This window comes from Lutra lutra, chromosome 8 (assembly GCF_902655055.1).
Source record: "Lutra lutra chromosome 8, mLutLut1.2, whole genome shotgun sequence".
Taxonomy (NCBI): domain Eukaryota; kingdom Metazoa; phylum Chordata; class Mammalia; order Carnivora; family Mustelidae; genus Lutra; species Lutra lutra.
The window spans coordinates 49,738,597-49,744,953 of record NC_062285.1 but is presented as its reverse complement, the minus strand read 5'-3'; positions in this window follow the sequence as shown (position 1 = coordinate 49,744,953).

The following is a 6,357-nucleotide window of genomic DNA, read 5'->3' as shown; positions in this document are numbered from 1 at the left end:
AAATATGTATTGAATGATGACATGAATTAATGACTGAATAGGAGAAGGCAGTGGTATAGGGCAGACTGTGGACGGGGGGAACGTGAAAGCAGGGTCACTCAGAAGTTTAGGTTCCATTCCTTACACACCACATGCTGGATCTGCTGGATAAGATCCACAAGAGCCACGACGATTCCCACAGATGGTAGAGCTGAAGACCTATTAGACTCCCTGCTTCCTCTGTGGTCTGACTTGTCATTGGGAACCCACTGCTTTGTGGGTAGATTCAACAATGAGGGAGGAAAGATAAATTCAGGAGGACTGGTTCCAATTTCTGAGTCTGCCATTACTGAAAAAAGAGACGTGAGGAAGGTCTCCTCCAGCTGTTTTTCCACTTTCCCTTCAGCTCATTTCTAGACAAGGCCACCACTTGTTTCAGTGTTTCATACAAGCCCAGATTCTGCACGCACATGGCGGTGTAACTGTAGGTTCTGAGACCCCTTCTGTCATAACTTACTCAACAAGACACTGTTTCCTGAGATACTTTGGCATTTTCCTTAACTAGCCTCTATCTGTGCTGTTCAAAACTCTCACTGCTTCCAACCTGTGGCTTCACATTCTCACCCAGGGACCATGTCCTATCTCATATTTGCATCTGTGATGGCTAGCACAGCACCTGGCATAGAATTTACACTCCAAAAATGCTCACTGAATGAATAAATGAGTGCCCGGGTGAGACACATGAGCTGGGCATGCACTGATAGGGTCAAGTAGGAAAAGTGCTCAGTAGTATGTGGCTCTGAGGCAAAGTTTCTGCATGCAAACATCTATCAGAGTTTTCAAATCTGTTCTCTAGTTTACTTTTTTTTTTTTAAAGATTTTATTTATTTATTTGACACAGACAGAGATCATAAGTAGGCAGAGAGGCAGGCAGAGAGAGGAGGTGAAGCAGGCTCCCTGCTGAGCAGAGAGCCCGATGTGGGGCTCGATCCCAGGAACTTGAGATCATGACCTGAGCCGAAGGCAGAGGCTTAACCCACTGAGCCACCTAGGCCCCCACTAGTTTACATTTTCTAAATTGAGTTCTCAGGACTCTTCGTTTCTTCTATATCATTTTAATGGACATCTTATTTTGTGCTTGAATAAGGCAGACATTTAAGGTTTTGGCAAGCATTTAATTTTTAACTACAAATTTTTTAAGGAATAGTCGGGGTTTTGCATCTCACCTCAAGAAAGATAAAATTCTTGAGAGAAAGATCTTGGGTGAATAAGTAGAATGGGTTATCTTGGTTCTTTCAAAAATAAAAACATTACAGATTTTTATTGAACCATATTCCCTTGATGTATAATGGTGAAATTAGTACATTAAATCTTAGCTTGTGTTATCACTATACATTTTTTTTTCTGTTAATTCAGCCTGGATAATGAATTTGAATGATTAAATTGCATGCCTGAATATGAAGCCTAGTCTTAAATATGAAAAATAATGAGGGATAGGAATAGCAAGGTAATTGAAATACTCCTCCCAAAACTACACATCTAATTTATATATATATATATATATATATTTCTTTTTTAAGCATTTCACACAAAGCTTTTTAGCAAGTAGCAGGGGAGCAGAATGGATTGACTGGAGCGTTGGCTTCTCTAGTCCCTGTTCACTTTCCCACAGAAGTCCCGACCTGCAGGGAATGGCCAAGTGCCCAGCAGCGGGAGGCATAAAGAGAAGCAGAGACTCTGCTTAATTCACAAATTGCCCAGTCAGCTCCTGGAATAATCGAGAGTCAGCTGTAACAAATCTGGTTTCCATCTCAGGCACGAATAATGCTGGGCATCAACTCTTGTTTTTTTTTTTTTTTTTTTTTTTTTTCCTGTCTCAAAACCATTCCAGACCGTAAGATTCCTTTTCTATTACTTTAAAAATAATCATATAAAGAATAAACCTTTATCTTTTTTGAAGCCAAATACCTTGCATTTCATCTAGAGAGATAAAAATCTTAAGAGCAGTTCAGCAAATGAGCAAATACAACATTTTTTAAAAATTTCAGTATGACACCTGGGATGAGTATATTTAATCTCTTTTTCTGACTTTTTTTTTTTTATGTCTGAGAAACGAAAGAACTAGTTCTGATTCATTACTTGCAAATGCATTGGAGATTTATTGCTCTGTCAGGAAAAAAATTATATAAAGTAATGGGTAGTTGCAACTGTATGCTTCCTTTACCTTCCATGGAGGAAAGATCTTTTGTTCTCTTGGCCTGAGACAGGGCTTCTGTTGTGCTGAATGAGGTGTGGGTCGGGGGCAGGAGCCAAGAATAGGCCAGATTACTTTATATTAGAAAAGAGAAGAGAGGAGAGGACAAGGATATTCACAGGCAGAGGCGGGGGTGGTGGTGGGGGGGGGGGGGGGGGGGTGGTGGTGGAGAGAATATGAATGAATAAAATAAATGTGGGGAGGGGGAGAGCATAAGGAGAAGTGAGAGCAGACTTTGGGTGTGCCACGGTGCTCAGGCTGGGCTCCAGGAAGCCCAGACTCCAGGAAGCCTGGTTTTATGCAGGTTACACCCCTGAACACAAGGCTCAGCGTTCAGGAGTGTGACAAGTCTCATAACAAAATATATATAAAATCTTCATGACTTTGTTTCCTCTTTTTGTTGTTTCTGTAGTATATTTTTGCATTATCTTTCATTCTCTCAAGTATAACCAAAACAACGGTGACAGACATGTTGTTTTTATGATATACAATTCTGTTGAGAATGAAATTTAATTTTTATAGTCTGGAATTGAAGTGGCTCCTCTCAGGAACTCTTAAGTATAATTTTCTCTTTAACATATTTTATGTATTTATACATTTTTAGAAGTTGAGAAAGCTTCACTGAGAAAATTGACTGAGTCATGGTCTATACACTGAGAATGTTATTACACATTAATATTAATATGACTTTGATAATATATCAATACAAATGTCTTTTTCTATTTTTTTTAATAGAAGCCAGTTTTCTTTTTGTGCTGGTTCTGAAAATAATTTTAAAATTCTATATCTTAGTTTAAAATCCTTAGTTTAAAATCCTTCATTAATTTTTATTCATTAGATATGCTGGTGCCTCACTTTTCACTCCTTTTTGTAGGTTTTCCATGCAATAAAGTCACTTTCCTCTAGTGCACAGCACAGGGTTCCGCATATAGAAGGTGCTTGTTTATTGAATAAATGTAGACTAGCAGAGTTTCCCAATTAGTTTTAGGGGATGGTGCGTATGATGGCTTCTTGAGCTGTTCACTTGGTTGGGCTGAACTACTCAATCAAACACTAATTTAGGTGTTACAATGAAAGGATTTTGCCAGGGAAAGTCCCTAATCAGTTGACTTTAAGTTAATCAAAAGATGATCTTGGGTGGGCCTGACCTAATCAGGCATGAGCTTTCAAAGAGGCCTTTCTTGGGCTCAGGGACTCCAACAACTTCTAGGTCTGGTTTTGCTTTTCCTCTCCCTCAGTTCTTCGGGTCGCAGCCTGCTTACAGTTTACCCTTCTTGACAGCATGTGGACAATAAGCTTGTGCCTGTGGGGCTCCAGCCTGCTCACACTCTTTCTCCCTGTGGACAACAGCTTTAGCCTGTGCCCATGGCTAACAGTTTGCTCACTTCTCCCTTTTCTGAATGTTGGTCCTACAGATTTCAGACTTGGCCAAATGATTCTTGGAATCCTCATGGTCTAACATGGACCCTACTCCAGATATGAGGAGCTCTTTTAAAGGCATTTGGTGATCTGTATTTCTGTTTGTTTTTGTCTTAGGAATCTGGTGCCTGGAGTTCCTCTAAGCTGGTAGCACCCTAGGCAAGAAGCAGGACCACAGTGGGGCCCAAATGGAAGAGAGGAAAAGGCTGGCTGTCACCCAGACCAGTCTGAGGTACATAGCTGGCCTGGTCCGGTCCAGCAGGGCTGGAGGGAGTAAATTTCAGGGACAAGACCATTTTCTTGGAATGTCCTCTTGCATGTGTCTCTGGGAAAATTGGGAGGCCATGGCCATGGTGCGGAAGGAAGTGGCTGCCACGTGGTAGCCATGACAGAAAGATGGTCTTGGATGTGGGGGCTCGGAATCCTGTTTGTCTTTTGGACGCACGACTGAAAGAATGGTGTCCTAGTTCCGACTGATGGACAGAGATGATAGGAAAGCCTCTTCAAAGGTGTCTTATTTCACTCAGCCCTAATCCTAGCGTTTGTGTTGTAGAAGCAAAGTAAATAGAGAAATAAGAAAATAGACACAGACTTCTTTTGGGGACCTATTTAGTTTACCTTGTGGTAAAGAATAATTCTGAAGAACATTATGCCAGAGAGATTTAAGGGAGATTAAGGAGATTATTAAAATGTTCTTTCTTGGGGCACCTGGGTGACTCAGTCGGTTAAGCGTCTGACTCTTAAAAAAAAAAAAAAAAAAAGCACCTGACTCTTGATTTTGGCTCAGATCATAATCTCAGGGTTGTGAGATTGAGTTCTGTATTGGGCTTCTCCACTCCAGGCTGTGGAGGCTGCTTAGGAGGTTCTCTCTCTCTCTGCCTCTCCTTCCCCTGCGCCTTGCACCTTCTCTATCTCTCAAAAAAAATGTTCTTTCTAGGACATAGCAGACATTTGTAACACTTCTAAATCACTCTCAAGAAAACAAAAGAATGTGTTACTAGGGCCTGTTGAATGAAATGCAGAGAGCAGGATATTCTCATATATTTACCTTTGAAAATACCAAATGACAGAACAATCGTATTATGTACCCCCAAATTATAGTTTATCATAAAAGGCTCACATGCTCCATTACCTTACAAGAGACATTTTATTTGAATTATAATGCATATCTAAACCCAGTGAATGATTGGTAAGAGGTATAGTCTTTTGTAACACAAGGGGCTGCTGACTGGAATTGCAGTTCCCATTAACGGGAATATAAGTGAAATAATTTTGTTGCAACAGTCATATCCTAAGGACAAATGGGTCATAGGGAGCGATTAAATTGAAAACATGAACCCAGTAATAATCACTATATATATGTATCCCCTGTGGATGACCTCACTTTTTTTGCTCAGGACTTCGGCTTTCTCAGACATTTACCATTGTATTGTATCAAGATATACTGATAACAATAATAGGGTGATTGAATGTGCCATTAGATTTTTCACTTGAAAACTATTCTGAGCACAAGAGACAACATATTGATATTCCTTTTTAAATTGAAATATTATACAGAGGGCAAAAGGATTAGATAGATGTAGCAAATAATTTGATGGCAAGAAAAATATCATAGATCAACAACAATGAGCTTTTGTAGTAAAAACACAAGTACAGTAATGATAAAAACAATGCTTTGCAAACTTATAGGGCATATATTTGAATCAGAACAGCTCTTCACACAGAAAATAATGGAAACATTATGAATGTTTACTTAAAGTAGTTATTCTGACCCAATAATCCTGACAATTGGCAAAAATGGGAATTTATGTTTTAGCTCATAAAAAAGGAGGTTTTACTTCGGGAAATTATGTATGTCTTCAGAGCAATATGACTCTCTGAAGGCTGCTTATTTCCAATGTATTCTTGGAGTTCCCTTGCCTTGAACCACAATGGCACTCTGAATTTTTAATCCGGGGATTTATGTCGCCGCGAACTACTCTGTATGCCCTCCTTGCAGCTAGTAGAGGGGGAGTACCTTGCCTGATAGATGTGGGCTGGCTGATTAGTGAAGGTTTCACGTGTGTTAACAGTGCACTACGATGTCTTGTGCTTTTTAGGGTCACCCTAAGTGTGGGAGGAGGAAGAAGAATAGGATCTGAGCATGACTGGAGAGACAGAGCCAAAAGCAAGCACAAAGCAGCTTAGTTGGAAGAGATGGCCATTCAGGTACGCAGAGTCAAAAAAGCACGAGGTGTGTCATAGCTGAGCCACGGCGATGGAGAAGAGAGAGAAGGGAGCCTTGTCAGGGGGAGACGGTGGCATTATGAAAGTCCAGAAACTTCCATTAGGCCAAGAAGGAAGCTATGGGCACCTTTGCAGAAGGGTTTGTTTCTGTGTGTATTACATGGACATTTACTACAGGAAACCTTGGTCCTTTACTTTGAATAACTTTACTGTCCCAAACAGGTTAATAACCCCTGTTACTTGAAAGATGTCCGAGGTTTTAATCCAAGTTTTGTTGACCTTTGGAAGAAAAATCTGGAGTGAGAGAAGTGAGTGAGAAGTGGTGGTAGAGTCCCGACCGAGAGGCGTGTGGGGCTGTGGGACAGTGCTCTGACTTCACCCCCTTCCTTCATGCTTTTGGACTTTAAGTTGTGTCCAGTCGATCCTGTATCTCGAGTCTTCTGACACAGCCCCCCACAAGGCCGGTCACATTCGCTGGG